At 34.5% G+C, this 21,667-nt stretch overlaps 1 pseudogene; it reads left to right on the forward strand.

The window, feature by feature from the left end:
• Nucleotides 1–9,246: 9,246 nt before the first annotated feature.
• Nucleotides 9,247–21,667, forward strand: part of LOC125921348 (40S ribosomal protein SA-like) — a 63,127-nt pseudogene continuing 50,706 nt past the window's right edge.

Here is a 21,667-nt window from a genome sequence, read left to right on the forward strand (position 1 = left end):
AGGGAATGTGTAGTCTTCACCTTGCATTTCCTTACTAAGAGAACTGAACTGCTTGGAAAAACCTCTGATTTATCAATGTCCACAGGCCATGTGTTTGACTTATACAATTCCTGTATTTGCTTTCTGAACTAATAATACTGAGCAAAGATAAAGTTTGCAAGGTATAAGATATATAATAACGTTTAGTCATTTAAGGATTTGTAAGTGGGTGTCAAAAGTGATAAAAAAAAAATGCCTAGAATTTTAAGGAGACTTTCAAGGGATCATTCACAGAACAAAAGGTAGAATTTTAGCAGTTGATTTATTTTTCCTTTGCTGGTAACATTCTCTCCATGTACCCTCATCTTGTTATTCACCTCCCAAGCCTTATAACTTGTATTTGGTCAGGGGAGTATGATAGAGAACTAGAGAAGTGAAGACTGGCCTATAGAATCACTAAGTCAGGAGTGAACTTGAAAAAATTCATAATATCATTGGTTATTAGGAACAAGACAAAGTCAATAAAATCTCTTAAATTCTATAATTTTAGGTCCCTAGGACTCATGCTACATGAGAATGTATTCTTAAACAGAACTCAGGATTTTGACATAGTGAGTTTCAAAAATTCAGAAAAGTTACGTTCTAAGAGAAAGCATTTGCAGTTTAGCTAAACAACAAAACAACCTATTAGCTCCTGCATTGCAAATTTAACTAAGCAGGAGGATTTTCTGACCAGAATATGAAAAAAAATTTTTCATTATTGAAGAACTGTGCTCAGGCATATTGTACTCTAACCCTCAGATTAATCTTGCTGTGAGAATCCTATTGCAAAGGCAATTTTTATATGCTGTTAAATATTTAATAGCTATCTCTAAAAGAATGACTCCATGCAGTATCATGTTCCTTTCAGAACTTAGCTCCAACTGACTTTTGACAAGTAAATGAATGAAACCTATTATAAAAAGAATTCAACACTTCAAAACTCTGAAACATGGAATATTTTTCCTCTGAGGCTGCACCTTCCTTGATGTGTTGTCATTGGGAAAAAAATACATATTTTCTGTGATTATCAACAAGGAATATTGCTTTAAAAATAATTTTTATATTCAAAATGGCACATGGGTATTAATAAAATTTTAAAATGGAACCAAAAGTAGTAAGCAAGAGTGTCACTATCTAAACACATCACTTAATATTTCACTGTGCTACATTTCCAATTTTTTTCTATGCAATTTTTAACTTTTACTTTTCAATTTACTCTTATTTTGTAAATGGTAGCCTTAATGAGGGACGTTTAAATCACATTCCACTACACTTATCTCAGTGTCTCTGAGGCTCACATAACATTTACATTTTGAGAAAAACATCAAACAGAAATGCGAATTGCCTTCTTCCTTTGTCTGGTGTAGGACTCAGTATTATCAGTGATGGTAAAGCACAAGCACATGCTCAGTAAATGTCTCCAAGTCACATAACCAGAATGTAGGGGGTTAGTGGGCTGACAAATACCCTCTTGTTATTCACAAAGCATTCCCAACATATATGCCTCAAGACTTCACCATATAGCTTTTTACATAATGTTAAATGAAGTAGAATTGTTCTATTTTGACCTTCATTTTATTGTGTATGTGCATTTGTTTGTTTGTTTGTTTGTTTGTTTTGAGGTATACATAGCTTTGAGTTGATTTCTTTAAACAAAAAGAAAATATATTTTATAAAAAGTCATATAGTTGGGCTCAGAGACATTTTGTATTGGTGATTTGGGGGAAAAAGAGCAACAATGAGGAGACACATTTTTCAGGTTCTTGATATGTAATGGGCCAATTTGATTAGCGCCTAGAGTATATTACAGAGTTTAACTCATGGAGCTTCCCCTGGTCAATAGAAAAAGGAGAGATAGAAAGTCATTCAGATTTATTCCAAAAGGAATAGAAATGCAGTTAGTGCCTATGGATAGAGAAATCCTGCTTATGTAATTTTTCAGTAGCACCATAATCTCTGCACAAGAATCCAGGGATATTCTTTAAATCCCAATAATTAACACATCTCTATTGTTCAGACAATAGATTTCTCAGGCTTCACCTTTTCAGCGATTATGGACCTATCCTATGAGTTGATATTCTGATAGTCTTAATTCAGGAAAATCACCTTGATGCCTCAGCACTTTTGAGGATTGTTTTCTCCCCTATCGCTGTTGCCCACTGCTTAAAAGCTGTTCATCCACTTGAAGGGTATTTCCCAACATTCTTGCTGCCACAACACACATGAACCACATCCACAATACACCCGACACACTTCCATCCATAAATCACTACAGCAGACACTTGATCGTTCTATTCTGGAAAGCAGCATATGTTGGGTGGCAGTGAATGATTAGGATACACATGGGGTTAAGTTTTGCCCTTTAAGCACATGGACAGACATGCATTTGCACTCACACATCTGCACAGTCAAAGGTAACATTGGCTTTGCTTTCCAAGAACCAGTGAGAAATACTCACTCTTTTGATAGTTCTCTGGAGATACTTGTTAGTTAACTCTTTGTCATTAGCTAACTTTTATCATGATGTTTTTCCTTAGTTTTAGAAACAAAAGTGACAACAGCTAAATGGATAGCAAAATCTTATCTTCCAAAGCAAGTGGGAAAACATGCCATTCTTTATTTCTTTTTATAATAACAATAAATATATTTTAGTATCTTAAAAACTGGCAGAGTTATTCGTATCTTCCTTAATCCTTTTGACCACCAGCAGTCTAAAAAAGAAAAGTAGAAAATATAATAGGGAAATCTTCTTGGGTATACCATGCTGCTATTGCCCCCGAGACCAGCCATACACTTTAATTAATTTTGAAGTTTTATTCTGAGCTCAGTTCTTGTTTCCCAACAGAAGCTTCCTACAGGAAAGAAATTCCATCAGTCTGATGCACATGGAGAGAGGTTCAAACATAATTCAGAGCTAATTAATCACAAGGGAATAAGTGCTGAAAAAATAATGAAAGGATGAAAAACTCAGGCCCTATTTGCCATCAGAATGAAACAGAAAGAAACCTAATCAATATAAAGAAAAACATGGTGATTTTTAGTGACATATGGGTGGACGGGAAGGAAGTTGTTAGGCTACATGTTTAAAAAATTCAGAACACATTCTCAAATACAAGTTAGGCTTTTCAATTTTTAAAAATCTGTCCTTTCAATGGGAACTTGAAACCAAGAGTTTCAGGAAAATATAGCTTTTCTGATGAGTAACTAATTTTATGCCATAGATGAGAAATTTCAAGATAAAAATTAAAGAAACTTTAGGTGATATTTGATATGTGGAACCTTAGTAAAGCCTGGACCCAAGGGAAAAATAAATTGTTAGAATCCTCCAGGTACAAGTGAAGAATTAGTTGACACCAATTTTGTTTTGAGCAACTTCAAATTTAGCCGGATTAGCAGGTTATTGTCGTGTGTGCTTCCCTTCTCATCAGGATTTTTGCCTTATGAAAATTCTATTGACAGACACTAAAATCAAAAGAGACACATCTAGAAGAGCTTTTCAGTTTTGAGTCAGTTTGAGCTGCTGATGAGATGAGATAAAAATAACTGGAATAAATTACCATAAGTGAAGAAAAATATTACATTAGAAGTTTGAAATTACCCAAGAAACTTTAAACTCACTGTTTTAAGATTTTGACATTATACCTTAGGGAGAAGGATGATGTGGTTGCTCTTTATTGACCTTCCTTTTCTAAACTGAGACTTGATTTATCTTCTAATATAAGAAAAATACCTCAGTTTCCTTATCTCTCTAGGATCCTTTGCTCATTTGGTTTGTGAAAGAAACTATACCCTCTTTGTTTTAGGGCATTTTAGTGGAGGGAGGAAAATAAAATTTGGGACTTTGTAGCCCTAGATTATATTCTTTGGGCAGGTTTCCTAATTATTTAGTAAAATACTAAGTAGGATAATTAGGTTATTCTCTGAGGTTATTCTAAGCATAAAGACATTATTAATCATGGATTCTTACAAGCCTCACCTCAAGAAAATATGCCTGTGTCCAAAGGTGAGGACATTGTGATTTAAGAAAAGAGTTAATTAAATAACTGTATATATCTTTCAAATAATCACAGATTAATATTAACAGTGCATTGCCACATTAAGAGTTGGTATTAACAGGAGATAGCCCCTCACTGAGCTGAAGCATGGGAGAAGGGAACTATTGGTTACCATAAAGTAGTCAAGATAACTAATCCGAATATCCCTCTGGGGATTTCCATAAAATATTTTCAGTAACTGATGGGAATTTCATTTTAATGTATAGGAGAAATATTGCTTGGGGCTTGGTATGACCTGTAAGTCCTAAATTCCATTATTCTACCATCCAAAATTTAAATAATTTTCATTTCTATATTCCTTTTTGAATATGAGACATTGCCATACCCCAAGGAGTGCTACTCCTAAGGAAAAAAATAACAAGTGTGGACTATGTAATTAACAAGGTGGTTAAAGTATACAGTAATGTTGGATTCAACTTAACTTCATTTAGTATGCATATTTAGTGAAATTATCTCAAAATATCATCATTTCATTATTGGAAGCAGAATTTTAAAGGGGCTGAACTTTTCAGAAATAAATACATCACATAGTGAGATCTACCCTAATCTGCATGAAATGCCCAAAAAGTACCATAGCTTCTTAACAGATGTTTTTGGTGTAGCATAGCTTATAAGAAGAAATGAGGCCTCTAGTTGAGTATGAAAGGGATTAAAAAAAATAGAACAAAGCCTCCCAAACAAAAACAAGAAATATATATCCCAAATAAGTTTTCATTTCTTCCCAAATATATATACCAAGGTATGATGAGTTTCTAATATGAAGTCTACCATCATTCAGAACAACACCAAGTATAAAAAAGTAGATACTAAAATCTTTCAGGAAAAACTGATGGTCACCTAAAAAGAGAGTACACACATGGCACATAGCTTCTCAAAAGTGATAGTCAGACAAGACTCCCAGCAGTCAATGGCTTCAGTGTTCTGTGGGAAAACTATTTCAGCCCAGAATTCTATGTGAAGGCAACTTTGCAACCAATCATATATGTTTTAGCATAAAAAGGAGACATATTAAAATAGACAGTAACTTAGCAAGTTTACCTATGGCATACCCATTCTTTCTTGGAAAGTTACTTGATAAACCACTTAAAAATTAAAAAGAAAAAAAATAGAAACATGGGATGTAGAAACCAATGTAAAGAATTCTGGAAAGCGGAGAATTGAAAGGCTAGTTCAATACTGTTTAGCATATCTAAAGACCAGTAAGTCTAAATTGAAGCTATTCCATGAAGGTCTCTGAAACAAAAACTCTATAGGATATTTGATTAAATGAAGTTGGAAAAAAAATAATAAGTTTAATAGTAGCAGAAAAAAATATTGATTTAGAAAAAGTGCAAGACGAAAGAGACAAAATGATCATTAGGATTTACAGTAAATAATATTTGGTAGCTCAAAACAATGAAGTACAAATTATGGTTACAGAAGAAAGCATAATTGTCATAAACTTTGATGATATTAAAAATAAAAGTGCAGAAAGCTATAAGAAAAGGGAGAGTGGTGATACCATTTCACAGGTTTGTTTATAATTGTTAAAAGAAGGACATAAAGCATTGGTGCATTATTTAAAAGTTACAAAGATAACCGAGAGAAAAAATTATTTTAAAAAGTGATAGGGGTTGGAGATGCCTGGGTGGCTCAGCCAGTTAAACTCCCGACTCTTGGTTTTGGCTCAGGTCATGATCTCATGGTCCGTGGGTTCGAGACTGCTTGGGATTCTCTCTCTCTCACTCTTTCTGCCCCTCCCGGCTCAAACACACACTCTCTCTTTCAAAATAAATAAATAAACTTAATTTTTTTAAAGTGTTAGTAGTTGAATGGATGGATATATATGAGCTAAACCATAATATATCAATAAAAATCATATCTAAAATTGATGAACCAGGAAAATAATTGGTGCAGATTAAATGCAGCTGTGCCGTCTAATAGACTAGCCATTAGTTTATGTGGCAATTCAAACTTAATTTTTAAAAACTACATTTAAATTTCAAGTCCTAAGTCACACTAGCCATATTTCAGGTGTTCAATAGTCACATGTGACCAATGACTATTATATTAGTGCAAATATAGAATATATCTATAATCAGAATCACACGTGCTATAACATGGATGAACCTTAAGGACATTATGCTAAGTGAAAGGAGCCAGTCACAAAGAACAAAGAGTATATGATCCCACTTACATGAGGCAGCAAGAATAGTCAAATTTATAGAGGCAGAAAACAGAATGGTGATTACCAGGGGCTGGAGGGAGGAATGAATGGCAATTATTGCTTACTGATCGTAGGGCTTCACTTCTGCAAGATGAAAAGAGTTCTGGAGATGGATGATGGTGATGGTTTTTCAACAATGTTGAATTTAACATCCCTAAATCTTGCACTTAGAAATGGTTGCAATGGTACATTTTATGTAGTATTTTAATGTAACTAAAAAATTAAATACAATTTAGAAACACATAAGAAAAGCTAACAATGTGTATCTTTCCATTGTGGATCTTAATCAGTCACATTACAAGAAAGAATATTACTCCTGGGGGGGTACTTTTCAGAAAATTCTTCACTTACTAAAAATTCCAATACTGAGTTCTCCATACAGCTTAGGGTAAAATCAAGCTCAGAAGTTATATCCAATGATTCGCCTTGAATCTGGAAGAACAAGCTCAACCAAATCAATATATGTCTTTAAGACAATTAGGATCTTTGGGGTTTTTGCAATCCATCTTTGTACAAAGGTATTGTGAAACCAGTGTGAAGACTCTCATGACCCACAGGTGGAAGAATAGATTTAGTAGTAGAAGATGAGTGAAGATGACCTGAAAAATCCTGGCCTCAGTATGAGGGACATGAAGAATTATAATTTCATGGGCTTATATGAGATACAATTAGCTACATTGAGCAATGAGAGAGCAAAGCAAAAAATATGTTTTAGAGGAGATCTTTGAAAATAGAATGAATATTTGTCTCTCCAGATTATTCAAATTTTGACCAAACTCATCAGTTAAGTGATTTGTTTTCAAGAATCTTATTCAGGATGAAAAGGAATTTATCTGTATATTGGCTCTGAAAATGTACAGTAGGCATATAATTAGCAATTTAATAGAAATGTGTGCTTTACAACCAAAAATTGTTCAGGAACATCAGTTGGTTTTCTAAGGATCACCATAGTACTAAATCCCCAGCCTGAAAACAAATTGCATTTTAAGCTATTCAAATTATATGTATGACAGAACATTTATAATCTCTCCAAAGAGAGACAATCATCCTAATTGTCCTAAATGGAATATAATGTGTCTTTTCCTTTCAGAGAAACATACAATGAACAATAGCTTGAATTGCTACTGCAGTGATATTCAGTCAAATTAGTTCCTCATCTACCATTAAATATCATAGATACTGTGAAATGAAGCTTGAAATGTAGGGTCAGAGACCATTCTCTCCTGTCTCTGCATCTCATTAATTCCAGTATGGCTTCAAGATAAATACTAGATACTGGACAGAGAATATTGAATGCATTAGAGAAAATAGTTTTGATTTGCAAAAAGAAGTAATGAAACCAGCCATTTTTCATCTTAATACAGCATGCTATTTCTTTGAGAAAAATAGATGAACAATGCATAACCCTTTCCTTCAGTGAGATAATATTCTAGTGAGGGATATCAACAGTAGACAACATTTAAAGTACCTTATATTAGTGGTCAAACACTTTCCATTAAAAATAAAGTCAGTATTTTAGAAACAACTCAGATATCAGGGTTTTAGTCAAGGAAAGTTAAAGATTAGATGACACTAGATATGAGTTATAGCAATGAAAGAGGTAACTGCTAGGTAGAAAAAAAATAGGAGACATTCCAAAAAGAAAAAAGAAAAGAAAAGAAAAAGCTATGGAAACTGTCAGAAACCAAAATGAGCACCATGTGCTCATAAAATTGAAAGTAGATTTGTATCGCTGAAAGACATGATAAAACAATGATAATGATAATAGTATTAATTCATACAAAAATCTTTCTAGAATGTCTTTAATATGTAATACCCTTGATGTAGAAGCTAGATAAAATTTATTGCATCTTTTCTAGGTATCTGATACCATTTAAAGCAGTGTGTGTGCTTATGTTTGTATGTGACTTTAAGTAGTATATATACTATATGTATATATTACATCATACTAAAGAACATACTATATATATGTTATACATACTATGTATATATATATATATATATATCATGCTATTTAATTAATGTAACAAATGCTTAAGATTTATATATATATTTTATATGTGAAACATATATCATATCATTTAATTCATGTAAAAAATAGTAATATAGAATTTATTCCCATTTTAAACATGAGAAAATTGATTTTCCAAGAAGTTAACTAATAGCCTAAAGATGTCCCACTCAGTAAGTTGTTGAGCCAGGATTCAAATCAGACTCATAAAATGAGGTCAGAAATAAGGTTGGAGAAGTAGATAACTATTAGGTTAAGGCTTCTAGTCTCCCATAGCCCAAAGCAAGTGAATACACAAGATTTTTAGATCTGTAATTTTCTTTCATTCTTTCAAAAATATCATCAATTTTTATAAAGGCACATTAATATGCCATCGTTTCACTCTAAATAAAATGATGGATGATTTGTATCATAAATCAAGTAACGATTTATGATCACATTCTCAAGTAACAAATCACCATTATCAGTGCCATGTATGAATCCCATGAACTTCCTTTAAATGAAATCAAAGGGACTGTGCCTTGCTATGAAGACTATGAATATCTTTATTTACCTTTACAACAGGCCTAACTTTAGTGGAAAGCATCTAAGAAAATCTATGAACACTGTAATTTACAAAACTTTGGTTTTATTTTTATTACCAATGTTATTATGTCACAGAACTCACAGTTTTGAGTTTGTGAGCTCAGATCTCTTGCTAATGAAAGCAAGAAGCTAACAAGACTATAGAACTACCTTAAGTGTGTCCATCTTTATCCTTTTCTTCCCCTGCTGAGTGTTTTGGCATGAAGAATACTGAAATGTAAAAGGCTGGAATCATATGAAACTGATCAAGCAAAAACATAAATCTAAAAGCATTGCCTCCATGGCTGCTTGAAAGTTTAGAATTGTATTGCCAAGCCAAAGAAATCAGACACATTTGGTGCCATATTTATGAGACAAGTTTTCTGGGAATGACGGAGCTGTTTTATGACTTGAAGCAGTGGAAGAATGTTGAAACAGATTCTTTTAACAATGATTCTATCAACCCTATACCAAATCTGCTTTATATTCCGTAATTGGAAGCATCCTATGGGAAAAGAGAAAAGAAAAGTGTACGACTGTCCTTTACTTTTACCATGCAATTGAATAATTTTACTGTTAGTTTTCAGTTCAGACAGCAGCTGATTTTCAACTGCTGTATACTCTTGCTGATACCAGCAAAGTAGATTTCCTAACTGTTGAACCACTTGTGAAATGTTAATGGGCGGTGCCTCTTTAAAGAGGTAAATATATCCTTTCCTAGAAAAACAGCCTGGAATGAAAATCTTGGTTCTCTGACCACAGATGTATCCCCAGGGATGCCTTTCAATACATGTGATTTTGCTGTTTTTATACAGAAATAAGCACAGATGTCTCTGTAAATTTTATGCTTTGATATTGGCAAGTGTTGGCTTAGAGATCCTCAAACCATCTTATTTATTGAAATGAAAATCATTACCATCAGAGTCTAGGCATTTTAAAGAAGTTTTTTAAAGAAATGAAAAGAGAATATGCACTTGTCCTCTTCTACTAAACAAATTCTTTCTTTCTTTCCACAATCTAGATCTTTAAATACTTGATTGGATTTAGAATGGGTGTTCTGTTTTCTTTTGTTTGAGAGAAAATGAAAACTCACTTTCAGAAAAAGATTAGTTTTTGCATGGCTTGGCCTACTTTATTCAAGGGAATAAAATTATGCCTTAACATCAGTCTTTTTGGGGCACCTGGGTGGCTCAGTAGATTGGGTGGCCGACTTCGGCTCAGGTCATGATATCGTGGTCCAGGGCTTCAAGCCCCGCCTCGGGCTCTGTGCTGACAGCTCGGAGCCTGAAGCCTGCTTCGAATTCTGTGTCTCCCTCTCTTTCTGCCCCTCCCCTGCTCACACTCTGTCTCTCTCAAAAATAAATAAACGTTAAAAAAAAAAAATCAGAGGTGCCAGGGTGGTTCAGTCAGTTAAGCATCTGACTTTGGCTTAGGTCATGATCTCCCAGTCTGTGAGTTCGAGCCCTGCGTCAGGCTCTGTGCTGACAGCTCAGAGCCTGGAGACTGTTTTGGATTCTGTGTCTCCCTCTCTCTGCCCCTCCCCTGCTCATGCTCTCTCTCTGTCTCTGTCAAAAATAAATAAACATTAAAAATTAAAAAAAAAATCAATGTCTTTTTGTTACCATTATGGCTACTTTTGATTTTTTTTTTTGGTTAGATTGTCCCTCAACAAGAAGGAAGTGAAGCAGACAATTAGACAAACTTCCCAGTACTGGGCAAAGCATTTCTATAGGCTATCTTTAGTTAAAAGCCTTGTAAATGCATCTATAGGCTGAATTCTTCAAACACTTGGATACACTACTTAAATCTTTTGACATATCTTATGTCATTTAAGTATGCAGGTATCATGTATGCCAGATTCATACTAGTACCTATTATTGTCCTCAGTCCCTCACCTCTTCCCATACCTGTGCCAATTGTCATGAAACTTTGCAATGCCCTCCCATTGGGCTTTGTCATGACTTGCTTTGGCCAATGGGGTTCTGTTAGATGTAATACAATATAGGTTTGAAGATCACTAGGCTATTTTTATATGCCTTTTTACACCTTTGCAATCTCTTTAATAAGAAAATACCTAGAGAGGTGCCTGGGTGGCTCACTAGATTAAGCCTTCGATTTGGTTCAGGTCATAACCTCCTGGTTCCTGAGTTTGAGCCCCATGTTGGGCTCTGTCCTGATAGCTCAGAGCCTGGAGACTGTTTCGGATTCTGTGTCTCCCTCTCTCTGCCCCTCCCCTGCTTACACTTTGACACTCTCCCTCTCTCTCTCTCTCTCTCTCTCTCTCTCTCTCTCTCAAAAATAAAAAAATAAACATTAAAAAAAATTAAAAAGAAAACACCTAGATTGTTACTAGCCCCAGAGGAAGGAGGAGAGACACATGTTGCAGGGCCAGTTTGAACTAGCCCAGTCTAGGTCTCCACATACATGAAGAGTGTATATATACAAATTGTGTACCACAGAAGTTTCATGGTTTTTTTTATTAAGTATTATTGTGTCAAAATATAAGTGATAAGTTTTCATAATTCTTTCTTTGCTGATAAAGGTAGAATTAAATGTTCCATATCAAATATACTCCAATTATTTGATGACAAAGGAAATTTTGCAACACAAATTCAACAATATTGCATTTTAGGTAATTCTGCTCTCCTGTGACACAGGTTTATCCTTTTATGGTAAAGCACATTGTGAGTGCTTTTCGTAAAATTACCCCTTCCTGAGAACTCGAGTTTACCAGGAAAATACTATCTTTCAATCATGAAAAAGGTATTCTCTTCATAGATATAGGCTGGTGCCAGGGTGCTCAAGTAAGGTAGGGGAGTAGAGGCTGAATTTGAACCTTGTTTTACATCTTCAGCTCAGTACTGCAAAACAGTTATAACATTGTGAGTCAAGAGAAAAAGTTAAATTAAAAGTTAAATGTAATGAACGGAATGATTAGAACATAGAAATTTGGGGCAGTGAAATTACTTTGTATGATACTATAATGGGGGATACATGTCATTATATATCTGCCAAACCCATAAAATATAAACACCATGTACATACCCTAATGTAAACTCTGGGCTAGGATTTCCAGTACTGTGTTGAATAAAAGTGGTAAGAGTGGACCTCCTTGTCTTGTTCCTGATCTAAGGGAAAAAACTCTTATATTTTCACCAATGAGTATAACGATACCTGTGGGTTTTTCATATATGGCTTTTATTACTTTGAGGTATGTTCCCTCTAAACCTACTTTGTTGAGGATTTTTATCATGAATGGGTGTTGTACTTTGTCAAATGCTTTTTCTGCTTCTATTGAAATGATCATAAGGTTTTTATTTTTTCTCTTGTTAATGTGATGTATTACATTGATTTGTGAATACTGAGCCACACTTGCATCTCAGGAATAAGTTACAGTTGAAAATGGTGAATGATTTTTTTTAATGTATTGTTGGATTTGATTTGCTAATATTTGGTTGAGGATTTTTGCATCTGTGTTCATCAGAGATATTGGCCTATAGTCCTCTTTTTTTGTGGTGTCCTTATCTGGTTTTTGCATTGGGGTAATTCTGGCCTCATAGAATGAATTTGGAAGTTTTTCTTCCTCTTTTATTTTTTGGATAGTTTGAGAAGTACAGGTGTTAAGTCTTCTTTAAATGTTTGATAGAATACTCCTATGAAGCCATCTGATCCAGGACTTTTGTTTGTTGGGAGTTTTTAAATTAATGCTTTCATTTCCGTGCTCGTAATCAGTCTACTTAAATTTTCTATTTTTTCCTGATTCAGTTTTGGGAGGTTATATGTTTCTAGGAATTTGTCTATTTCTTCTAGTTTCTCGGTATATAATTTCTTAGTATTCTCTTTATACTCCCTTGTATATCTCTAGTGTCAGTTGTCATTTCTCCTTTTTCATTTTTGATTTTATTTATTAACAAATGTTTAGAAACACTGAGTCCTTGGGGCGCCTGGGTGGCTCAGTCGGTTGGGCGGCCGACTTCGGCTCAGGTCATGATCTCGCGGTCCGTGGGTTCAAGCCCCCCATCGGGCTCTGTGCTGACAGCTCAGAGCCTGGAGCCTGTTTCAGATTCTGTGTCTCCCTCTCTCTCAGACCCTCTCCCGTTCATGCTCTGTCTCTCCCTGTCTCAAAAATAAATAAACGTTAAAGAAAAAAAAAATAAAAAAAAAAAACAAAAATAAACACTGAGTCCTTTCTATCTCTCTGTTTATTTATTGATTGATGAGCCTGGCTAAAGGCTTATCAATTTTGTTGATCTTTTCAAAGAACCAGTTCCTGGGGCACCTGAGTGTCTCAATCACTTAAGCATCTGACTTCGGCTCAGGTCATGTTCTCATGGTTTGTGGGTTTGAGCCCCGTATCAGGCTCTGTGCTGACAGCTCAGAGCCTGGAGCCTGTTTCGGATACTGTGTCTCCTTCTCTTTCTGGTCCTCCCCAACTCACACTCTGTAAATAAAACATTAAAAAAAGTAACAAAGAATGAAACAAAAACAACAACAAAAAAACCCCAAAGAACCAATTCCTATTTTCATTGATCTATTCTATTGTTTTTTTTCTTTTTTTTAGTTTGTATTTCATTAATAACTGCTCTAATCTTTAGTATTTTCTTCCTTCTACTGGTTTTTAGTTTTGTTTGTTCTTTTTCTAGCTCCTTTAGGTGTAAGGTTTGGTTGTTTATATGAGATTTTTCTTGCTTCTTGATATTGGCCTGTTTTGCTATAAACTTCCCCCTTAGAACAGCTCTTGCTGCATTTCAAAGATTTGGGACCATTGCATTTTCATTTTTGTTTGTCTCCATGTACTTTGTGATTTCTCCTGATTTCCTTGTAGAAACTGTGTCCTTATAGATTTTCTATTTGGGTAAGTTTTCCATTGATGTAAGTGGGGTGTTAAAGTCCCCTGCCATTATTATACTACTATTGATTACTTCCTATATGTTTGCTAACAGCTGCTTTATGTATTTGAGTGTTCTGATGTTGGGTGCATAAATATTTATAATTGTTATATCTTCTTGCTGGATTGTTCCCTTTATGATTATATAGTGTCCTTATTTATCTCGTTACAGTCTTTGTTTTAAAGTGTATTTTGTCTGATATAAGTATTGCTACCCTGATTTTCTTTTCACTTCCATTTGCATGATAAATAGTTCTCCATTCCTTCACTTTCTTTTTTTTTTTTTAATTTTAATGTTTATGTATTTTTGAGAGAGAGAGCACAAACAAGGGAGGGGCAGAGAGAGGCGGGGAGACACAGAATCTGAAGGAGGAGGCTCCAGGCTCCAAGCTGTCAGCTCAGAGCCTGATGTGGGGCTCGAACCCATGAACTGTGAGATCGTGATCTGAGCTGAAGTCAGATGCTTAACCAACTGAGCCACCCAGGTGCCCCTCCATTCCTTCACTTTCAATTTGCATGTGTCTTTTGGTCTGAAATGAATCTCTTGTAGGCAGCATATAGGTAGGTCTTGCTTTTTTATCTACTCTGTCACCCTGTGTCTTTTGATTCAAGTATTTAGTCCATTTACATTCAAGTAATTATTAATAGGTATGTACTTATTGCTATCCTGTTACTTGTTTTATGGTTGTTTTTATAGGTCTTTTCTGTTCCTTGCTTCTCTCACTCTCTTCTCTCATGGCTTTCTTTTGAGATATATTTGGATTCCTTGTTCTTTAGTTTTTGCTTATCTGTTACTGGTTTTTGATTTGTGGTTACCATTAGGTTTATATTACATCTTATGCATATAGCAGTCTATATTACATTGATGGTTGCTTAAATTTGAATCCATTATTTTTCTCCCCTCCACATTTTAGGTATATGGTGTCATACTTTACATCCTTTTATTTTGTAAATCCCTTCACTGATTTTTATAGATATACTTCATTTTACCATTTTTGTGCTTCCTACTTTTCTTATTCCTGCTTATGGTCTTTTCTTTCCACCCAAAAAGTCCTCTTTAACATCTCTTGTAGAGATGGTTTAGTGGTCATGAATTCCTTTAACTTTTGTTTGTCTGAGAAACTCTTTATCACTTCTTTTATTCTCATTGATAGCCTTGCTGGATAGAGTATTCTTGAGTGCAGGGTTTTTTTGTTTGTTTGTTTGTTTGTTTGTTTTTTTGTTTTGGTTTTTGGTTTTTTTTGGTAAAGATGCAGTTTAAAAAAGTATAGTTATTGAGAAGTAAGTTAACATTGGAATAAAGGCCAGAAAAGATGATAGAGGAGAAGGCCATTTTAATATGTGAAGAAAAATTAGAAGGTAAAGAAATCAGCAACTGCAAAAATCCCTGGGTACAAGTTTGCCTAGCATGTTCAAGGAACAGCAGCGTGGCCAAAGTAGCTGGTATAGAGTGAGGAAATCAATGGATGACGTCAGAGAGATTAAGGGAACGGGGGCAGGGATTTGTGGTACTTTTTAAGAATGTCAGGGGCGCCTGGGTGGCTCAGTCGGTTAAGTGGCTGACTTCGGCTCAGGTCATGATCTCGCGGTCCGTGAGTTCGAGCCCCGCGTCAGGCTCTGTGCTGACGGCTCAGAGCCTGGAGCCTGTTTCAGATTCTGTGTCTCCCTCTCTCTGACCCTCCCCCGTTCATGCTCTGTCTCTCTCTGTCTCAAAAATAAATAAATGTAAAAAAAAAATTTATAAAAAAAAGAATGTCAGAACAAGACAGGAAGCCACTGTGCAGTCTGACAATCATGTGCAGGCACTGAACCATTAACTTAGAATACAAGTATGATGTCTTCGTGACTGTGCACTGTGCTAAGTTTTATAGTTGAGAGATAGATTACTTATGAGCCAGTAATTCCTGCTTTTAGAGCCTTTACAATGTGTTTGATTCAAGAATAATACATATGAAAATTTGAGCAATAATTTAGTGTTAAACTACATGGGACTGTTAAAATGTACAATAAAAGTTGAGAGAATTGACATAGTATGGAATGGGAAAGTTATGGAGTATTTTACAAAGGAGGAAAGTTAGAAAATGGCTTTAGATAAAGGAGAAAAGGCAGATAAAATTTCCTAAATTTTCAGCAATGTCTTTTTCTCTCTCCTGCCTTCTTGCCTCCCTTTTTTTCTTCCTTCTTTCCTTCTTTTTTCTTTTAAGTTTATTTATTTAATTTGAGAGAGAGAGAGACTACATGTAGGCACAAGCAGATGAAGGACAGAGACAGAGGGAAAGAGAGAATCCCAAGCAGGCTCCACGCCGCCAGCACAGAGAACCATGAGATCATGACCTGAGCTGAAATCAAGAGTCAGACTCAACTGACTGAGCCACCTAGGCACCCCTTCCTTCTTCATCTTTTTTTTGTTTCTTTCCTTTTTAATAAATGGTATGCTGACAGGAAGTTTGCCTAGAAGAAGTGGATAATTATTAGCCAGGAAACCAGAATGTGAACATTTCAAAAGGAGAAGCAAAGTCAACTGTGCAGAATGCTTTGAGAGGATGATATAATCATAGAAAGAAAAGTCAAGTAGCCAGAGGAATTGTCATCATAGAAATCACTGGTGACCTTGAGAGGACATTTTCATTGTAATTGAGAAAATAGAAGGCAATTAGAGAGGGTTGAAGAGTGACTGTGTTATTTAGCTTCTAGCAGACTTATCAAGATTAGATATCAAGAAAAGCCCTCATGATGCAAACTACGTAGATTTTTACCAAAAAAATTTTGTTGAACATTTAAAATGTATTGCTGAACTAACAAAACTGAGGGAAATCACGAAAGGACCCATTTAAAAAAACATTTTTCAGAAACAAAAATATAAAGCAAATTCAGACACCAAGAGTGTCCTGGGAAAAATACCAGTCCTCGGAACATAGATCTTTAGGAATGGACAGTCTTAATTAACAGCTGAACCTGAATGGGGTCCCTTGCAGTGGCTACAACTGCAGTGAAAGTGAGGAGGAAAAAAAAGTAGAGAAAAGAAAAGAAAACAAAAGAAGGAACATGTCTGGTTTACTCTAAATAGAAAATGGAAATAAAAGTCCTATCTGAGAATAAGTAATGATAGTCTTCTCTCAGTGGTCCTGAGGATAGGGTATTTAGTAACCTTAAGGTCAGAGAAACCTCAAGCCAAGATATTAAATGACAGTGGCTACAGATTAGTATTACCTAATGAAACCCAGCAGAATCAAACTCAGATTGCCTCCAGAGGAAAGCAAATCTGGCATAACTCTGTACTTAATTCTCAAAAATTAAATACCACAAAAACATATTTAGACACCAAGTAATCCAAATATTCACATAAAAATTAACTGTGTTAAATGTGTAAGCAAAAGAGTGACTGCATACATAAATGAGATACGGAAGGTTTCAAAATTCACCAGGCAGATTAAAAATCAAAGCAAAGATCTCTGGTTTAAATTGAAATGTAAAGAGCTTAGAAAATGTCACTCCCATTTTTACAAGACAAAGCTGAACAAACTGAAATCACAGAGCTCTGTTGGACTCATCAGAGACTTAAGGTTCATAGAAAACTGTACCCCGAGATCTGGATGTCCGTATGCTTATAGAGATGGGAACCAAGATCTGTTTATCTGGAACAGAAATCATTAGAGCCATAAACTAGTAGGAACATTTCAATAGTAATTTTGATGAGATGCTAGTAGAGGCTGAGTGTTACAAATGAAGTAGAAGAATAAAGGAAAGGGAATCCTGTGTTGGAAAATTAGTGTCAGTAGTGTATAAATTGGAATATATTGCCCAGATATGGGGAAGGAAAAAAAACTAGCTGAAAACATTTGTTAACATAAAGATCTTTCCCAGATGATACAGGAACCCAGGAGAGGTGTTCCTACCTTGTGTCTTAATTGAAATCAAGATAGGTTAAACAGAAATGACAGGAATCCTCAGAGAAATTGACAAATCAGCTTTGTGCTTATGATACAGGAAGAGCCTGGGTCAAATGGGTCACCTGAAAAGAGCTGAGGTCGGTAGTTTCAGGAAGAGATCCAAAGACTTGAAAGATGACAGCTCCCAAGAGATGAGAGAGGCTTTAAACAGTGATTTTGGCTGCAACCATAACTGATCCGAATGTGAAAACAAGTGGGTGGGGTATAGTTAAAAGGAGAATTTTGGATGTTCTCAAAAATCTCTAAACAGCCCTCCTCCCATAACAAACAGCATAAGATGCCACCAGTTTATGAGAATGGTGTCTGGAAGGATAAGAGCTCACACCAGAGGATTGCAATATATTATGAAAACCCAGGGAAGGCTGCTTTCTCATTGGTGTTAGAGCAAGAAGATAAAGGAAAATAAAAGCTAGGCACTTGGAGCAGATGGTATAATGTTAATAAAAGATTGAGGATGATTAGAACACTTTGAAAGGAAGGGAATCTCAATATTTGCATCCATAATCTAATGAAACAGTTAACACATCTAAATCTTAGTCTATTTACTTTTGAATGCGAGAGAGAGACAGGACTCAGTGGGGAAGGGACAGAGAGGGAGACACAGAATCTGAAGCAGGCTTCAGACTCTGAGCTGTCAGAACAGACCCCCAACACAGGACTCGAAATCACAAACCCTGAGATCATGACCTGAGCTGAAGTCAGACACTTAACCGACTGAGCCACCTAGGTGCCCCCTAAATCTTAATTTTTTAATTGATAATACAGTGGATGAAGTTACTGATGATACTGTGGATAATACTGATGATATTTTGCATAGTCACAGAGAAATGTTAGTAGTTCAAAAGCATGTGCTTATTTTTGTACCATAATGCTGGTTTTCATGTGTATATTTTGGCTCTTGATTTCTGGTTTTTGTTGTTGTAATTATTAAACAACACAGTCACCACAGAAACTAAACATGGTGTAAGTGTGTGTTCTTTTGTGGCCCAATGTGTTTTTAATCCTTGTTTTAGTGTCTGAATAATGAATTATCAGAAAGGACAGGAATAAAAATGTAGAATATGGTATTTTGGTAATATTTTTACTTTCCAAAATTGCTTTTTATTTTTATTTGTATAAAAATTATTAAAATACTTTCACTTTGTTGTTAAATATATATCTAAACATGAAATACGAAGCCTTTAGACATTAAAACAGTTTGCTCTATTTTCTTTAATGAAATATGGATAAATTTCTTAGCCCCAAATCTTACATTAATGAACAGATCTTAGAATTAACATGATTTATAAAATTGATATATTAGTATTTAAGTAGAGAATAAATTATTTAGAATATTCCATGGTTCCAAACAAACAAATAATAACTAAATTTGATTTTGTATCCAAACTATGTATTACAGACAATTCCCAACTCAAAGCATTCATTAACACAAATTGTCAAAGTAGAAAGAATTCATAAATTAATCTTTTCTGTTTTCTTTTCCATCTCTCTTTATCTCCATTTCCTCCTTGTCTCTTCCTCCCTTCCTACCTTCCTACTTGCCTTCTTCCTGCCTTGTTCAAGGAAATCTACTAAACTGTCATTCTGTTTCCTTTAATTCCATGCCCAACCTGTACCCAAGCACATTTCATGGACATCAAAAGGAAGACTTTTGTTTAAAACTGAAAAATACAAGGGAAGCATTGAAGGGCATATGAATAAGGTGAATTTTAATATATATGGCTTGCCCCCTCTATGAATTATTAAAAAAACCTTCCAGAATGAGTCCCATATCCATGTATACAATTATTTGTCTGATGATCCAGATCCTTCTGATTTGAGTTCTTTTGCCTTTTTTACATTGAGGTATAATTTTAACTATTAAAATGCCCATATTTTAAAGATATACCTGAATTAATTTTACTAATGTATATAGACATGAATATATATATATATATATATATATATATATATATATATACTGAAGATTAGATATATAAACCACTGTGTGGGTATGTAGTTTTATGTCATTATGTTTTTGAATTATATTTCTCATATGCATAATTACTTTAAGCATTTTTATATATACTATTGTCCATGGGAATGTTCTCATCTGTGAAGTATCAAATCAAGTTTTTTTAACCAATTACAAAATTTCATGTCAATTTCATCTTTTCTTATTGATTTATACTTGTTATTTCTATATTATAAATAAGAATTTTCAGATATTCTCTCACACTCTGTCACTTGCCTTTTCATGTTTCCATTACCAACATAGTGTAAAAAATAATTTATTTTTATTTCATTCCTTAATATTTTATATACACTGTTCATATTTTATTGAATTAGTGCATTATTCAGCTTTCAATAGTGGGGAGTAGATAATATGACTTGTAACATTTTTTTATAATTCCACAATTATATAGATAATCCAACCAACATAGAAAGTTGTACATCATTTCTTTCCATCTTTATCTATTTTAGCTCAACAGTATGTGATTTCTCTAAGAATCAACAGCAGGAAATTTATTCATAAAAAATAGGCTCTTTTACTTTACTTCAAGAACTGTGCTCCTTGATATGATGGCTATATATCCATTTTTCCATTCACTACATTTCCTAAGAGTGAACTGCAGATATCTCTGAAATGGAAGTTCTGTGAGCTTTGAAAGCAGGTGTTATTAATTTAAGCAAGAGGCAGAAAATGTTTAAAAAGTATTAACGGGGGAAATAAGGGCATATCTATCTCAGAGCTGGCAAACTACTGATTTATGACTTTCATTATGCTTTTACAATTAGAAAAAGAGTGTGAAACTTTGTGCTTAAATTATTATTTTTTCTATGAGCAGATTTAGTTTTAGATAAACTCCATGAAATAGTCATGTTAATAATCTTACACAAAAAGAAGAATCAATAAAAAATTCCCAATGAGGTTTTCTTTGTTTTCTGTTACATTCTCTTTCATTTCCTTTCTTGAAAAGTCATAATATACTAGAATAATTGAATCTAAATTATTCATGCTTTTTCTACCTCAGCTAATTTTTCAATAAAATAACTGGAATATATAAACTATGCACATAATTTCCCTGTGAATAGTGATTGGAAGGCAGAGTTATTATATTTTTTAGCAATACCATTTTTCTGGATGTTCCAGAAACTTCCTAGCAAATATAATCATTCAGCAAATATTTATTTAGTGCCTAGTAATTTCAAGGTCCTATGAGAGCCAGAAAGATAAAAAGATATTCCCCATCTAAAGGGGAAAAAATGATACCAAGCTAAAAGAAGAAGGTTGTACAAATTATACTATAGAGGGTGGTATAAGGGATACAATGTCCATGCAAAAAGTTGAAGTGATGCAAGAAGATAAATGCACAGATTACAATGAGAACACTAAAAAGAGGAAGAGCCATTGTGACATGTTTAGAAAATATAGGGAATGCTTAAGAGGGAAGGCTTAACTCGTTCTTGAAATTTATGTTGGTTTCAGGCAATTGGTCTTAGAGAAGATACTCTAGCTAAGGCAGAGGACATGTGAAAAGTCATAAGATTATGAACAGGGATAGAAATCTTAGGATCTTACGGTTAATTTAGTATATCCTGATGCATAAGTTTGGGGACAAACAAAGAATGAGTAGGATTGCCTGTGGCCAATCTGGATTTTATCCTGAAGAAGATGGGAATATCATTATGCAGAAATATAATGTGTCTATTTGGAATTTGAGTTAGATCGCTATAGCCAGTGGGTGGTGAAGATAGCAGGCATAATAAATAGACTGGTAAATTACCACAGAAGCTGAAATTTAGAGTTCATCTTCTCAATTCATGTCCTAGGCTTTACAAGTAGCAGAATGATCAACTCTGTCATCTGAAACTATCCTGCTGACATTGCCATTAAAACAGTTTATGTATCCCTGCACACAACAGACAGGTTCATAGGAAGTAATACTACTAGATGCCAACACCCCCACCTAATTGCTGGTCTCTAGAAAC

The sequence above is a fragment of the Panthera uncia genome, chromosome D4 (genome assembly GCF_023721935.1).
Source record: "Panthera uncia isolate 11264 chromosome D4, Puncia_PCG_1.0, whole genome shotgun sequence".
In the NCBI taxonomy this organism is placed as follows: domain Eukaryota; kingdom Metazoa; phylum Chordata; class Mammalia; order Carnivora; family Felidae; genus Panthera; species Panthera uncia.